This window comes from Mustela erminea, chromosome 12 (genome assembly GCF_009829155.1).
Source record: "Mustela erminea isolate mMusErm1 chromosome 12, mMusErm1.Pri, whole genome shotgun sequence".
NCBI classification, from domain to species: Eukaryota; Metazoa; Chordata; class Mammalia; order Carnivora; family Mustelidae; genus Mustela; species Mustela erminea.
Window position 1 is genome coordinate 90,037,940 of NC_045625.1, and position 16,350 is coordinate 90,054,289.

A 16,350-nucleotide genomic window follows, 5' to 3' on the forward strand; every position below is an offset into this window, starting at 1 on the left:
CATCAGCCCTGGCAGGCACCTGGAGGGCCATCCAATTGCAGATGGGGAAACTGAGGCCCAGGGGTGGAGGGGTACTTGGGCTGTGTAGAGAGCAGCTGAGAGCAGTGACGCGTGTGCAGTGGTGAGGATGTGGAACACGGCACACCCAATGGGACCCAATAGCGCCTTTCCGCAGCACGAGGATGAGTGTCTGTGGGCCCTTTGATGTGGGAGGCCCACAGAGGGAACACAGTTGCTGTTAGGATTCCCGCCTGAACCCAGTGTCCACGTGCACTGGGTCCCAAATGACCAAGAGTCACCCCTACAAGAGCGTTGGTGGTGCTGTATTGGGCTCGGGTCTGTGCGGTTTCTGGACAGAAGACCACTGTCACCTCTAGTCTTGCAATGTGCCTTTCCGTCTCCAGCGGCTTCACTTATCATGTACCTTTGTGGAGTTGTCTTTATATTTCTTCCTTTAGCATTTGCTGAGCTTCATGGATGTTTGGGCTTGTCATTTTCCTCAAATGTGGAAATTTTCAAGTATAATGTCTTCAAATATTTTTATGTTTTTCCTCTCCTGCTGGGACTCCAATTACAAGTCTGTCAGACCACCCGATCTTGTCCCACCGCTCACTAACATTCCTGGGTTTTTTGAGTATTGTTTTTCTCTGCGTGCTTTAGTTTGGATACGCCCAAACTGCAAGCTGTGAGGTCGCTGATTTTTCCTTCTGCAGAATCTCATCTGCTCTCAGTCCCGTCCAGTTTATTTTTCACCTCAGTTTCACAGTCTTCATCTCTACAGCTTCCACGTGGGTCTTTTTCATGCCTTCCATTTCTTTCCTCACGATGTCCACATTCTCTTTTACAGCCTTGAACACAGTTACAAGATTTTTAATATAGCTGCTTAGTGTCTTCATCCATTAGCGCCATTACCTGCCACTTCTCAGTCTGTTTGTATCGACTGATTTTTCTCTTGGTTGTGGGTCCTTTCCCCTGCTTCTCTGCATCTCCGGTTGTTTGAGGATTTTATCAGCTCTGCAGTGCTGTTCAGTGCTGCATAGCATTATGTTATTTTACAGAGTGTTGCCTTTTGTTCTGTCTGCAATTACTTGCAGATGAATCCAATCCTTTCGAGTTTTGATTTTAAGATTTACTACAGGGAGGGGCGCCTGGGTGGCTCAGTGGGTTAAGGCCTCTGCCTTCAGCTCAGGTCATGATCTCAGGGTCCTGGGATCGAGCCTCGCATCGGGCTCCCTGCTCAGCGGGGAGCCTGCTTCCCTTCCTCTCCCTCTCTGCCTACTTGTGATCTCTGTCAAATAAATAAACAAATAATAAAATCTTAAAAAAAAAAAAAAAGATTTACTACAGGGATTTCAGAGCAGCTCTAGATCTAGGGATAATTTAGCCCTGCTACTACGGATGGCCCTTGAGAGCACATTGCCCAGCGTCCCAGGCAGTATGAGGACTATGGGAACAAAGACTATTCCCAGCCTGATCTAAACTCCCAAGAATTGTTGTCTACTGCTTTCTGAATCTCTTCCGTTGCTCTCAGAGAGTTTCCTCCCCTATACGCACGAGGACTCTTGACAAAGACTTGGTGGAATGCCTCTGCAGATGCCTGGAACTCTGTCTACAGCACTTCTGCACTCTGTCTTGAATTGTCTAACTTTCTTGATGCCACCATCTGTGTCCTGAGTGCAGTGGGACCTCTGAGTCCTGCTCTGCTGCACAGACATCACCCCAGGCAGTGATTTGGGACACCTGTGGGGCTCGCCCAACTTTTCACTTCTCAGTCCTGTGCTACCTGCTTTATAAAGCCTGGAAACTCTTGCTCCAGACATTTTCCCAAGTGTTCTATTTTTGTATGGCCAGAGGGCAACTCCCATAACGTTTAATCCTTCATGGACAGGAGTAGATGTCATCCACTGAGTTCTTAATTTCAGTTATTACGGCTTTCAATTCTAGAATTTCTGTTTGATTGTTGTTAATGGTTTCCAGTTCTCTGAGAAGAATTTTCCGTGTTTTTATGGGATGTATTGAAGACATGAAATACAAAACTTAAGTATTTTAAATTTCATGTCTGATAATCCCAGTATCAGGGCATTCTGTGGGTCTGTCTTCAGTCTTAGTTTTTTCTCTTAATTTTTGGTCAATTGTTGTCTTTTTGTGTGCCTTCCTAAATCTGGCTAAGTGCCAGACCTTTGTGGTTTACAAACTATGAAGACAGCTTGAGACTTTGGATTCTTTCTTACACAGAGATTTACTTTTGCTTCTAGCGGGCCATTAGGAAGGGACAGGCTACCTTATTATATGAGACACTGGGCTGCCTTGAAGCTGCCTTTTGTCCTTGTGATTGATGATCCGCTTCCTGTCTGCCTTTTTGGTTAGAGTGTACCCCTCCAGGGACCCAGTAGAGAGCCTGGGGCATTGGACATCCTCCCCTCCTTGGCCACCTCTGAATGACAATTGTCCCCAGGCCCATGGAGTCACCAACAGTGAGCTTCACAGCCTCTGCAGCAGCAGCAGTGTTTGTAACTGGCAGATACTTACCTTGAGGGGGCAATGTACCAGTCGTGGGCTCCCCTCCCTGGGCTCTTTGCAATGCTGTCCAAAGACACTTATTTGTACTGGGTCTGTCTTTTTATAGTCGTTCTTGGTTCGAGGGTTAGTTCGAGACAATCTGGTTCACTGTTACAGGAAATAAAACTCAGCCCTGATTTCTTCCTAGTAGTATCTTTTGAGCCTGAGATGGCAGAAGCTGTGCCCAGTGGTGAAACATCCCTGAAAACATCCTGTAGTAGAGGCTGATTTGGAGTTCCTGAACGCCGAGGCTGGGAACGTGAACAGGACCCTCCCCACCCCGTAATGAAGCCAGGCAGCAGGATCCTTGAACTCCAACAACTTTGTACAGAAGAGATTCACCGCTATGACACATGCAAATGCCTTGTTAGAAAGGGCGTGGCCAGCTAGGCATCCTAAGCTTAGGGACACGGTTATCCTATTAATATCCAGGAACTGGATATTAATATTCACTCAAGGGACCGTTGCTAGCAAATCTAAGTCAGGTTTCTGAGGGTATCATAAAAATCTAGTCCAGATGCTTGCATTAAGCTCTGAACCTCTTTCCTCAGTTGCCCCCAGGAGAACTCCCCCCACACACACCTTGATGTCCAAGAGTACCTCAGGCTCAAGGCTAAACTTTCTGTCTTTCCCCCAGATCCCTATTTTTCAGAGAAAAACTTCTGAAAGGACACTGATGATACTATTTTAATAGGGGCCACATCTGGGGAGTTTAACTGTAGGACCAGAGAACAGAAGGTGGGGGGCTGCTTTTGCTTTGTAGCTTTTGCTCCCTCCAGTCTTGAAAACAAATTTAAACGATGAATGGGTATCACCCTCTGGGCACGGCTGGCACGAGGGAGGGAGAGTGGATCTGATGGGCAAGCAGACTACAAGTGCACCAGCCCAGGTTCAAAGTCCAGTGGTCCCCAAATGCCCTGTGTAGCTGGTTTGGTAAAGCCAGGTTCCAGTCAGGCAGCATGCCTCGGAGAAGGCTGCCCATCCCAGACTGTCTGGTCGCGACACTCGTCTCTGCAGCTGGGAGACGTGGGAAGAGTGAGCTTGTATGAGCTAAGAGAGGACAGACGGACGATGGTGATGGATTGTAGCTCACTGTCTGCCCCCGACTCTCCTGACACAGGTTCCACCTGATTCCTCAGCCGAGAGCGAGGCGGGTGGCGGGCTTGACCAGCTGTCCACCAAAACTGGGACACAGGCACCCTGCAGCCTCCTTTGTGTCCCTGTGTGACCCCATGAGTAGATGTGGCCAAGGGAATGGGAGCAGAAGTGCGCTCCTCTCTTTCTGTCCCCGCTGTGTTGGTTTTTTCGGGCGGCGGTAACAACGCGCTGTACGCCAGGAGGCTTTAGCATCAGAGACCGTGGTCTCCCGGTCCCAGAGGGGACGTCTGAGGTCCAGCGCCGGCAGGTCAGTTTCCCCTTAGGTCTTTCTTCTCCCTAGGCCGTCTTCCCTGTGTCTTCACACAGTCATCCCTCTATGTGTGTCTGCACCCTGACCTCTCCTCGGTCCTGCTGGGTGAGGGCCCACCCTAACGACCCCATTAGAAGCAGTCACATCTGTAAAGACCCCACTTCCAGAGAAGTCACCAGAGCTTAGGGCTTTGACTCAGAAATACTTTGAATTGAAAAAAATATTGAAATATGCGAGGTGTCCGTACAGCAGCGCAGATGGTGTCTGGTGCCCCACAGACGGGCAGAGAGGGATGCCTTTGCACAGTGGGTGCCAGCGGCCTCAGGGACCTGCCCAGTACAGCCACCGTGGCTGGGGCAGTGGCCGGAACTGGAGCCACCAGCCACTTGGGTCTGCGGCAGCCCACTGTCCTCCTTCAGGAGCTCCCACATGCGTCTGATCGTCGAGGGCAATGGGGACACTGCGGGTGTCACTGGCTTCCTTTGGGGCTCTGAGGGCAGCATTGGTTTCTTCAGTCTCCTGGGAGGGGGTCTGCTTCCTGTGCACCAGCCTGTGGGGAGCAGAGGGTGCGGGTGGACCACTTGGCCTTTCCTGCCATGATGTTGAACCTGTACCCTCCCGGGTCATGGTGTGTATCTGTTCCCAGAGATCATGCTGACCTCTGACCTGACTGTGGGCTTACAGGCAACGGGGAGGGGCTGTGCTGTGTCTTGAACGGAACGAGGCTCCCTCTTGGAGGCGTTTGCCCCGGCAAAGTTTGCAGAGGGACATAAAGCAGAAGAACCTCTCCTTGGACAGCAGAAGGCGTCACTTCCGCTGCTGGTGGAGGCTGAGAGGGAACTGTGGGCTCCATGTCACCAGTTTCTTCCGAGTCCAGCCAGATTTCTCCATTCTGAGTTTCCTCCACTGTCAAGTTTCAAGATCCCGTTCCTTCCTGATCAATACCCTAACTTATATGAGAAACTTGGCAAGACTGAATTCCACTGTCGACATTGAGCAACCTGCATCGCTAAATACTGTGCTCGATTTCCATCTAAGAAATGATGCTCTACTGGGTCTTACGTGGGACCTCTGTGCTTCTCAGAAACGGCTCGGGCCAAGATTAACACCTCCCCAGCTCCCGTTTTCTCTCCGAAAGAGCTCAAGCGCACCCACTTCTGCTGTAACAGTCAAACCCAGCAGCCACTGGGATCCCAGTCCAGTGCTGTGGTCCACAGTGTGTCATGGTTCCCAGCCTCTCACCTCCCCTGGGCGAGAAGCTCAGCACTGCACAGGAGCCCCAGGGCACCCAGCGACCTCCAGATTCCATCTGTACAGTCCCAGCACCAGTCCTCTGTCAGTTTGGATCGGAGCGAGGCACAGAAACCACATAGCGATTTAAAGGGGAAGTTTAGCCTGAGGAATTGGTAAGCTGTGATTAGGGAGTAATGCAAAGATGAAAAGGGATCTCTGAAGGGAACCGGATGGCTGGATAAACAGACCACGGTTCTCACAGGAAGAACACACAGGCCACGTTGTTCTCGTACGGGGCGCACAGGGGAGCGCGGACTTGCAGGGAGTCCTGGTTCCTTCCTCAAGCCTGGGGCTCACAGTCATCAGGGGAGGTGTGGCTGCACCCGCCCCCCCAGGAGGGCCCAGGGTTTTGCTTGCTGCCCGGCCAGCGGTCACCTGCCGTCTCTGGGCCGCAGGAAACCGCGGTCTGGGTTCGCCTTCTCGTTGCCAGCACAGCACATGGTCTCAGGAGCAAGGCGTTCATGCGGGGTGAATTGCAGCTGCAGAGCCACCAAGCCCGTTCCGGGGCCCTGAGATTTCGGGGACATGCGTTCTGGGGCTCCGAGCGTGTGCCTGGGGCGGACGGAGCCCCCCTGGCGGTTCCCGGAGCAGGTGGCGGGAGCGAGAAGCGGATACAGCCGCGGCCGCCCAGGGCCCAGCGCCGGCCCTCTGGCGCCCTCTGCTGACCAGGCTTGACCTCACACCCGGGCCGGGGACGTGCGCTCGGAGCCCAGGCGGTCCGCGAAGCTGCTTCGGGGTGAGTCTGCGGCTCGGAGGCAGCGAGGAGCCCCGACGCGTGCGCCAGCCCAGGAGCCGCGCGGGTGCGGACCGGCGGGGGAGCGGATGAGCGACGGGGCTCGTCGACCGGACGGAGCGCGCCACGTGCAGCGGACGGTCGCGAGCTGCCGGCACGCGCGCGCGTCCTCGCGAAGGCGTGCTGGGGGCAGCGCGGGGCGCGGGGCGCGGGGCGCGGGGCGCGGGGCGCGGGGCGCTGCAGAGGCTCAGCCGGCGCGGAGTCAGCCGCGTGGGGCTCCGCGAGAAGAGAGGCCGGGGCACGCAGAACCTTCTGGGATGCTGGCGGTCGAGTCCTGCCGGTTCAGTGGCTGGACGTTGTTCAAGACTCCAAGTTCTACACTTTGACGAGCGCATATGATTCCTGCAAGTTATGCCACAATAAGGCTATTTTTAAAAAGTTAGCGGGAAAGGATGGCCTCAGGAAAAGCAAGACTCCTAGGAATGCAAACTATCCGATAAGGGGGCGCGGATCCCACCCCGAGGGCCGGCTGACAGCAGAGAACATGCCCGGGGCGGCGGGAGCTGACAGATGCTGACTCTGGCTTCAGGACCAGCCATTCAAACGAACACCGTCGACGCACACCTCTTGGTGGCTTTCCTTTTGGGGCGGGGTGTGTAAACCGAGTTTTCCTCCTCCTACTGTTTACTCGGCAATTTTGGCTGTGATGAATTTCCATGACTTTTGGAGGGGAGTCACAAAATTTCCAGGTAGGACTTTGAGCTAGAACAGGAATGAGCCTCCAGACGTTATTATGGGGAGTAATGGGACTTTGTGCGTCCCCTCCTGGGCGTGAGAAGGGAGAGTCCCCCACAAAGCGTGACCATGTCCTGTTGGAAAAGTGTGAGGCTTCTATTCTTTGTGGATCACAATTTGGACACAGGTGGTGGGTGGTCACGATGCTAGATTCCTGCTGCTGTCACTGTGGCCCACCCCTGCGTCCTGACCCAGGTTGCTCTGCAGGGGGAGGGGCATCGCCATGCTCCCAGGACCCTAGGGAGGGCAGGGCGACTCTGCATCCCAGCACCTGCTCCAGGAGTGGATGGTGGTCCCAGAGCAGGAGCGATGGCGACCCCTGGGGTCCTGGTTATTGTTTCTTCCTTTTTGCTCTTCTAGACCTTCTACCTCACTGGTAACCAATTCTCTGTATGAATGTTTCTGTGTAAACTCCTGCTGGGGTTTCTGTTTTCTTTTTTTAATGTTTCTGTGTAAACTCCTGCTGGGGTTTCTGTTTTCTTGATAAGACTGTGGCAAATACAGCGTCAAAAACAGCGGTCCTACATTACACGGTGGGTCGACACAACGGCCTTGCCCAGGGCCGGGTGGAGATGCGCTGATGACCTGATACCATTTAAATGGGTGGTTTTAAAGTATTTGTTCAACACTTACTTAGCAGGAAGGCTGAGCATGCTAACTAAATGAAGGCAGGACCCAGAAGGAAGAAAGGCTCCAGGTGGGGCCCCTCCAGCCTGTCCCCACCTCCAGAGAATTCATCTCTGGCCCCGAATCTGCAGTCTCTCCTTAGTAAAGAAAGCCCTGCGAGGAAGGGCAGCACCCTCTCTGGAGGTGACCTTCTCTTCCCCTGCTCTCTCCGAGGGCAGATCTGGAAAAGATGCTGTCTCTGCCTTGCTGCCGCCTTCCCTGACTTGGGCTGCTCTGCCCTGGCTAAAAGGAAACGTGGTTTTTCCTAAGTGCTCGGGTGCTCCTGAAAGGGGTGGCTTGGCCCTGCATGTCCCTCGCACCACTCCTGACCCCCCGCGCCAGACGTCCCCATCGTAACCATTTAGGCCGTGATACAGAAGGCACACAGCAAGTTGGAAAAGAGCGGAAACAAAGGATTTGAATGAGAACCAGCGTCTTGGAACATATTCATTTGTTCAGAGTATAATAGAAAACCACCAGCTCAACCAAGAGCCAGGCAAATCTCGACGTCATTGAGAAAAGACAGTGAACAGAATCCAACACTGAGCGGACACAGATGCTGGAATTATCCAGCAAGGGTTTTAAAGGAGCCATTGCGGAAATGCTCCAGGGAGCAAGTAGGAACCTGCTAGTGACCAATGAAAAAACAGAAAGTCTAAGTAAAGAGGTAGAAGGTGTAAAGAAGGATCAGAGGAGACATTTAGGCGTGAAACCTACAAATGAACGACTCAGCGGTCGGACAGTGGCAGGCGGACAGGAGAGCACGGAGGAAAGGGTCAGTGAGGCCAAAGGTGGAAGGACAAATTACGTGGCCCCAACGATGAGAAAATGGATCGGAGAAACACATGAACAGAGCCCCCAGCGGAACAATGACAAAAGTCGCCCAGGGACATACTGGCATCTCACCTGGAGAAAGAAGGTGGGCTGAAAATGCTCAAGGAAATCCTTGCTAAAATTCCCCCAATTTAGCAAAAAACGTTAACCTGCAGATGGGGGAAGTTGAGGATAATACAGGATAACCTCAGTGAAACCCACACAAGAACCCGCCACCATCAGACGGAAAACACAAGCAGAAATCTCAGGCGGCCAGAGAAACGAGGCCTCGTCTGCAGAGTGAACAGGCCGCCTGCCGGCTGACTCGCTGCCAGAAACAGTGGCCACTGGGGGATGCGGCGCGTCTCCTCGTGAGCGGGGACAGAAGACAGCTGGGGGCCCGGAATCCTGCCCTCCCCCCTTGTGGGGACACCTGTCAGGAACCAAGAGGACAGTGAGACGGGCTCCGAAACAAGGAAGACCCAAGTCCGTCCCCAGCAGATTGCTCTGAAAGATCTTCTCGAGACTGAAATGACAAAGAAGGATCTTGGAAACAGCGGGAAGGAGCCAGAGAGACACAAACGGTGAAGGTTTGGGCAGATGCAGCGTCTTCGCTTCTCCCCTCGAGCCCTCTCAGTCATGCTTGGTGGTTGAGGCAGATCGGTGTTGGGTGGGCCGGGGAGCAGGAGCAGCCAGGCGAGTGGTGCCTGGCCCTCGAGTGGCTTGCATGTGCTAGGTGGCCCAGCGTCCCCAGCAATGCCTGATGCTCTAGGAAGCAGCGCGGGTCGGTAGCTAAAGCAGGAGATGTGAGAACACAGCACAAAGCCAACAGAAGGCCATCCACTGGCAAAAAAGATTAAATCCTCCTGTTTTCTCCCATAAATGTGGCAGCAAAGTACAGGGAGGAAGGGCTTCGTGGTCAGGAAGAAGTCCGTCCAGTGCTTCTGTTCTCAAGCGGCCAGAGTCAAGGCGGTTGGGAAACCTTCAGGGAGGGGCGGGTTCTTCCTCGCCTTCCCCCCTGCCCTCCATCACCCGCCGGGTCAGAGCTCCAGCGTCTAGCAAGGTTTTCTCCCCATCGCCCCATTTTCTGTCCAGAACACACTTTGACCCAAGCTCCCACTTTGGAACATCAGGAAAAGGCTCTGTTTGCTGCCTTTTTCATCTGTTAACACTAATTACGTTGTGAGCTAATCAACAAAGTCACTGGTTAATTGGCTTTCATTTCTTCCAGAAATGTCAGGAGAAATGACATTTTTCAGAGCATCAAATGCATTCCTCAAATGGGGAATGAAATCTGGGTCTGGGCCACAGAAGAAGGTTTTTCTGCTGGGGTCGCCTGGTGGCTCAGTCATTGCCTTTGTCTGCCTTTGGCTCATGTCATGATCCCAGTGTCCTGGGATTGAGCCCCGCATCAGGCTGTCTGGTGGGCCAAGCCTGCTTCTTCCTCTCCCCCATTTGTGTTCGCTCTCTCGCTCGCTCTCTGTCAAATAAATAAAATCTTAAAAAAAAAAAAAAAAGAAGAAGATTTCCTGCTGGGCCGAGTGAGAGTAAATTGGGCAGACCGGGGTGAGAGCCGGTCAAGAAAGAAGCTGTCTCTTACGGCCCCATTTCCTTGATGGGGTCTGTTTCACAGCGGGGAGGGGACAAGTCTGCGCTGGGAGACCTGTCACTAACGAGCTGTGGAACCGTGGGCAGGTCAACTCCCTGAGCTTGCCCACACGGTGGGTACAAATCCACCCGATCTTGCCTTTGCAAAGAAGTAAAAGTATACAGTCAGCTGCAACGCACTACAACGATACCTTCCTTTTCAGAGGCTGGAGCACGCGCACAAGTGCAGAGGTCCAGTCACGGAGCTGAATCAGGAAGCAGGAAAGGAGAGGGGACGTCTTTGGCTTGGAGAAGCAGCACGGCGAAGGTGAGGAGGGGCAGCGCGCACCTGGAAGACTGCCTGGAGTTGGCACGGCCAGGTCTGAGGGCACAAGGGAATGGGCAGGAGGGGAGAGGGTGCTGGCATGGGCAGGCCAAGGCCACGGAGCCCTTCTCGTGTTGCCTGGGAGCAGCAAGGGCTTGGAGATGCGATCCACGCATCTGAAGAAGGCAAGGACCACCTCAGAAAGTGGCTGGAAAACCCTGCCCCCAGGAGGAGGTCCCAGTGTTGTAATGCACTAAAGTAACTGGAGGGCAGGTCAGGGGACTTCTGTGCAGGCCCCCAGCTTCAGTCTGGCTCAAATCGCTCATGCACGGGTGTGTCTGGGGGAACACTTGGCCTTGTGTCTCCCTGGGAGCTGCTCGTTCTGCAGAGCAGACCCGTTCTTTCCCTGCTCTGGTCCCTCCTCCTCGGCCCTCACAAGACACCCTGGTCAACTACTGGGATCACTGCCTTCCAGCTGGTGCGGCGAGGCTCTCCATCCAGAGCTCCCCAAGCTGCCCGCCCTCACGTCTCAGGATTTCTTTATAACAGAAAACGAAAGAGGAACATCAACATTAAAAGCACATTTTTAAATCTTCATCTTGCATGGTTCAGTTTGAAAACTCTGATTCCCAACCATCCGTCCCAAGGATTCTACTGCCCCCGTATGCTTTTCCGGGCCGGGGGTCCTCGGTCACGTGTCCCACGCCCCACAAGGCTTGCAGGCCAGGATTTCCATCCACATCGAACCCGCCGTCTCTTTAGTCTGGCGAAGCCTGTTGCTTCTGGTTCTTGTCTTGATTAGCAACCGATGAATTTCTTGCCATAAGATGACATAATAATAGTTCATAGCTTTAAAGTGTGATTGGACTCTTTCAGACATCAATACAAAATTTAAAATGTAGTTGTGAAGGTGTTTCCAAATCTCAGCCAACAACGCCCTTCTTTATGGGTTTCCCCTGCCCCTCAATGAGGGACCGAGTGCTTGGAGTGGCCCAGCAGGTCCAGCCTTGTGCTCCCGCCTCCCCTCAGCCACTCCTCGCTACCCTCCCTCCCACCCCGCGCTGCGCTGCATTTCTGGGGGGCGTGGGGCCTGATTTCTGTGAACTGCTTCTGTATAATGACAACAAATAAGCTGACATCCATTTTAAGATCCAGGGCAGAAGTGGGGTCCCAACCTTTCTCTCGGGTCTTGGTTCCTCCGTCCACAACGCCGGACTGGACTGGAGTTGGGCCCCAAGATCGGGATCAGGGATTCCCAGGGAGCCTCGGAGATGGGAGCAGTTGGCAAACGGCACACAGCACGGCCGGGGGAGGGACTTGCCCTGCGCACCAGGCTCGCGTTTCCTTAGTTACACCTGAAGGAGCGGCTACTCTACCTGTTAGGCCATTTCCACGTTCAGAAGGAGAAATTGTCCACAGACGTGAGATGGGGTTCTACAAGCAGAGCTGGGGTTCTGCGAGGCCTAATAGAACCAAAGCCATGTTTCTCTGCTTTTAAATGGAATTCTGTCGATTTAATAATGTGACCGGATCATCCAGGCAACAGGACCGAGAAAGGAAAAAGAAGTGTACTCTGGCCTTACAGATACCTTTCAACACATGGCCCATCCCGGGAGGTGGACACCGGTGCACATTCTTCTACTGAAGATGGAAGCCAGTGGAGGAAGCTCAGGAAATACTGAACTCGAAGAAAACCCGCACGCAGTGTGCGCATACCATGGTCACGGCCCTCAGTGCTCCCGTGCTCCTGCCTTCACTCAGAGCGCCCATTTCTTTAAAAACTTCAGTCTTGGTCGTTCTCTGTATTAAGGACGAGCTTACATGCGTGTGGTGAATCCTTTGACCTGGAGGCACCCCCAGCCTCCCCACAATCACTCACATTAGTAAGAAAACCAGTGAGCCCCACCCAGACCTCCCACTCCCCATCCACCGCTCTTTCTAGTACATTCTGTTTCCCCCGTATTGGCTGGTGGCCTTTTGAACAGATTTAATAAGGATCAGGCTCTGGCTAAATTCGAGAGTGCCAGCACCCACAGCCACTCGGAATCCCAAGCTAGCCTGTCAAGTTCACGCCGTGTCTGGAAACAGCCACGGGGCCGAGAAGGAAGCAGCCCACCGACCCTGTGCAGTCCACCCTCGCCAGCCGCCGAGCCGAAGGAACGCGGAAGAGTAAGGAGCTCTTGCTGGCTCACGGGGTCTCGCACCATCTGTGGGTGTGGGTCTTGTCCATTCTGGAACGTGAACACCCTCCTGAAATGCCTCAGGTGTGCCCACGGCTGAATGATGGCTGGAGTTTCCCGGCCACAGTGATTTGTGAACTTTCCAGAGGCTGTAAGGGAGCGTCGGGAAACCGAGTGGGCTTTGTAATCAGACCATCCCGGGTTTTAGACCTTGATTCCTCCACTTAATCGGATAACTCGGTTCCTCTGGAAGCTTCATCTGTCTGTGTAAAAGGGAGCAACCCTAGTATTCTTATCTTGTGGGGCCTCGTGGAGGCTGAACGGACGAAGTGTGCAGAGCACTTACTCAAGGAGCAGGCACTCCACAAATGGGCTCCTTTGATTGTTGGAATGCCACTAAGCTCCCTCTTGAAATACCTACACATTGATTTCCTCAACCCATCAATCACTTATTCCATAAACATTCACTAAGTGCCTAAGAACACGCCAGTCGCGGAGCTGCGAGCCAGGGGCTGAGACCGGCGGTGGGGGGTGGGGGGTGGGGACCGCACACGGTGCTAAGTGCTGAGGGTCCCGGAAGATAAGCCCCAGCAACAGACTTTTGTATTCGCTTTTCCTCCTTCTTTTCACACATTCATGCATCTAAGAGGCAGCAAGGCTCACAGGAGCTCTTGCTGCTTTCTGGTCTCCAGAATTTCTTATAGAATCAGGGTTCTCAGGAGAGTGCCCCTGGGAGACCTGCTCTGTTCTGCAGCCTCCCCCCCGCAGCGAGAAATAACCGTGTTCGCGGACAGTCTCAGCAGTACCGAAAGCGGTAGTGCTGTGGCAAGATCATCCTGGCCTCTTACGGAAAGGCTGTTGTGGTTTGGTACTTGTCCCCGGTCGTCCTGATCTGTCATGTTGGTTTATTCCTGCTGTCAGTCCTGTCAACAAGTGTGTCCTCATGCCTCATGTTATTACAGCAGAAGTGACACACATAAAATTTCAGGGAAAAGTGCATATTACTGGAAATCAAATTACTCAGAGACCACATGTTGGAGACATTCCACCGTGCTAATTTGTTCTGTTTTCCCACAAATCTGCAGCCACGAGTGACTCATCTTCAGAACAGCTCTGGAGTCGCTCATCTGGAATAACTCGAGAAAAAAAACCCCAAACCTTGTCATGGTCATCACTGAAGCAATCGATCTTACGGCACAATCATCCCAGGACAGTTAAAACTTAAAATGTGACATGAAACCAGAAGAATTTTAGAATCACAAGGTGTGAAGATTTTTACACTTTTGATGTGGAAAAGGTATTTCTAAGCATGACGTCAATGGCAAAAAGCATTAAGAAAATGACTAATAGAACTGGTTTCTGAGAAAATCTTAAAACTTTTAAAAAAGATTTTATTTATTGGAGATAGAGCACAAGCAGGGGGAGCAGCAGAGAGAGAGGAGGAAGCAGGCTCCCCGCTGAGCAGGGGGTGCAATGTAGGACTCGATTCCAGGACCCTTGGATCACGACCCAAGCCAAAGGCAGAGGCTTCACTGACTGAGCCCCCCAGGCATCCCAAGCTTAAAATTTTTCTATGACCAATGATTCCCCAAAATAGTGACGTAAATTAGGAAATAAACAAAGTGCTTTCACAATTGCAAAATGAACAAGTCATTTAAGGACAGTTCATAAAGCAATGTCCAATAAGCATAAACATGTTTGACCTCACCAATCAAAGAAATACAAACGAAAATGATGAGATATAATTTTTTACCATTAAAATGGCAAAGCTTACATTTATGGATAAGGCCGCTGTTGGCAAGTATGTGCACAAACCTGCACTCTCGCCCATTCTCAGGGGAAATATAATGGGATTAACTTTCTGGATGGCTATTTTCTAAATATAAAGAAATTTTATTTATTTTTAAAATTGCACTTAAGTTTGAGTCAATGCATGGAAAAAATGTCTTGGATGATATAAACTTCTATGTGTATTCCCCATGCTCTTCTGCCTTTCTTGAAATTTCTTTATTTACTTAATAAAGATTTAATTTATGAGAGAGAGAAAAAAACACTCTTGAGGACACACAGTGCAAGCAGGCGGTGGGGGGGGAGGAGTAGAGGGGGAAGGGCAGAGGGAGAAGCAGACTCCGCACTGAGTGCAGAGCCCAACATGGGGCTCCGTCCCAGGACCCCCAAGATCATGACCCAAGCCTAAATCAAGAGTCAGACACTTAACCGGCTGGGCCACTCAGATGCCCCCAAATTTGTTTTTTTCAATGAACATGTATTTTATAATTGAAGATAGATGTATTCCTACTTTTAAAGAAAAACTATATTCAAGAGCTTGGAGCAGAGTTTACCTATTATGGTGTCATTTTTGTGTCATGATGATATAACTTTTTTTTTTTTTTGCCTTGGAACATATTGACATTCATTTATTTAAAGATAATGTGACATATTTGTGTTCGTTAAGGTAGTCTGTCGATAGAGTTAAACATGAATGCCCATCGTATATAAAGAAATAAAATGAAAAAAATTGCAATCAGAGCTTTTGCACTGCTAAAAATTGCTCATATTAAATTGAGGAAATTGCGTTATGGCTATTTCAAACACAATTGCAATGACTGTAAGGAAACGAAATCACAGCTTGGATGACTGCTGTGCCAGAACATTCATTCCACCTAAAAGAGGACATTGGAGCTGAGCTAACGGTCATCTGCTTCAATACAAGCCCTCTGTCTGTTCAAGAGGGATTGTCCCTTCATCTTCCCCCATTGCACTGGGGGGATGCAGAGAGGCGGGGAAGCAGTGAGTACAGTATATACTTCAGAAGAACATAACTGGAGATGATGCTATGCAATAAGCGGTTTTCATATTTTTTAAAGATTTTATTTATTTGAGTGAGAGAGAGAGAGATCGTGAGCAGGGGTAGGTCAGTGGGGCAGGGGCAGACTCCCCACTGAGCAAGAAGCCTGACATGGGGCTCGATCCCAGGACCCTGGGATCATGACCTAAGCCAAAGGCAGAGGCTTCACCGACTGAGCCACCCAACTGCCCCTAAACTGCTTTAATATTAACCAAAGAATGCATATGGTGGAAGGTTGCAAATATGGCTTAAAGATTCATACTTACATCAGAATTTTCTTATTAATGCTGTAATTCATCCACCAGGCTACTGACTTACTCCAGCCAATCACTAATTTTCAAAGATTCACATCTGGAAAGCAACTACAGCAACAACAACAAAACCCAAACAGCAGAAGTGGGGATTAAAATAAGTGGAAATGCTAAAAAAATGATCATTTTAATGTAATCTAATTCGCAACTTTTTGATGCCCTAAGAAAAAGCATTATTTTGAAGGTGTCACCGGAGACACAGTATCACATATCAAAGCCAAATTAAAGAGTTTCCTTGCAAGTGGCTCTAATTAGTGGCCCTCCTGGAACTTAACCGAGCTGTGTCTTCATTCCGTACCACCCACGCTGTCGTCTTATCTCAACTTTACTGCTCTTTATCCGAGAGCACTGATAAGGCTCCCGTGTTTCAAAGTTAATACCCATTTGTCTGGGCAGGGTTTCCTCTTACAGAAGAATAATTAAGAAGCTTCACTGATGGATCAAATAAGTCATTTTCACGCACACCAAGAAGTTGCTAGAGAGATGAGAAGTAACCTTTTCATCTGCATCCTCAGAATTCTGTGTGTGATAGGCTTCTCACAATGATACTTTTACTCTAGGGTAGCAGGGAAAAGGTAAGAAAGTATATGTTAATGCATGTCAGTTCTAATCGACGTTCACCATCAGAAAATGCATTTGCGCATAAAATCTACAACTTTATTTGCTGGGAAAGAATGACTCAGGCTCATGGGACTACACTGAGTTGATAACGAATTCTCTGATTGTGTTTTTCTTCCTTTCTCAGTGTTTTGACTAGAAAGCCGGTATTATTTGCTGAGAAATGTCAAAGTGCTTATAATCAGGGTTTGTATGTGGTAACCTATTATCTCTC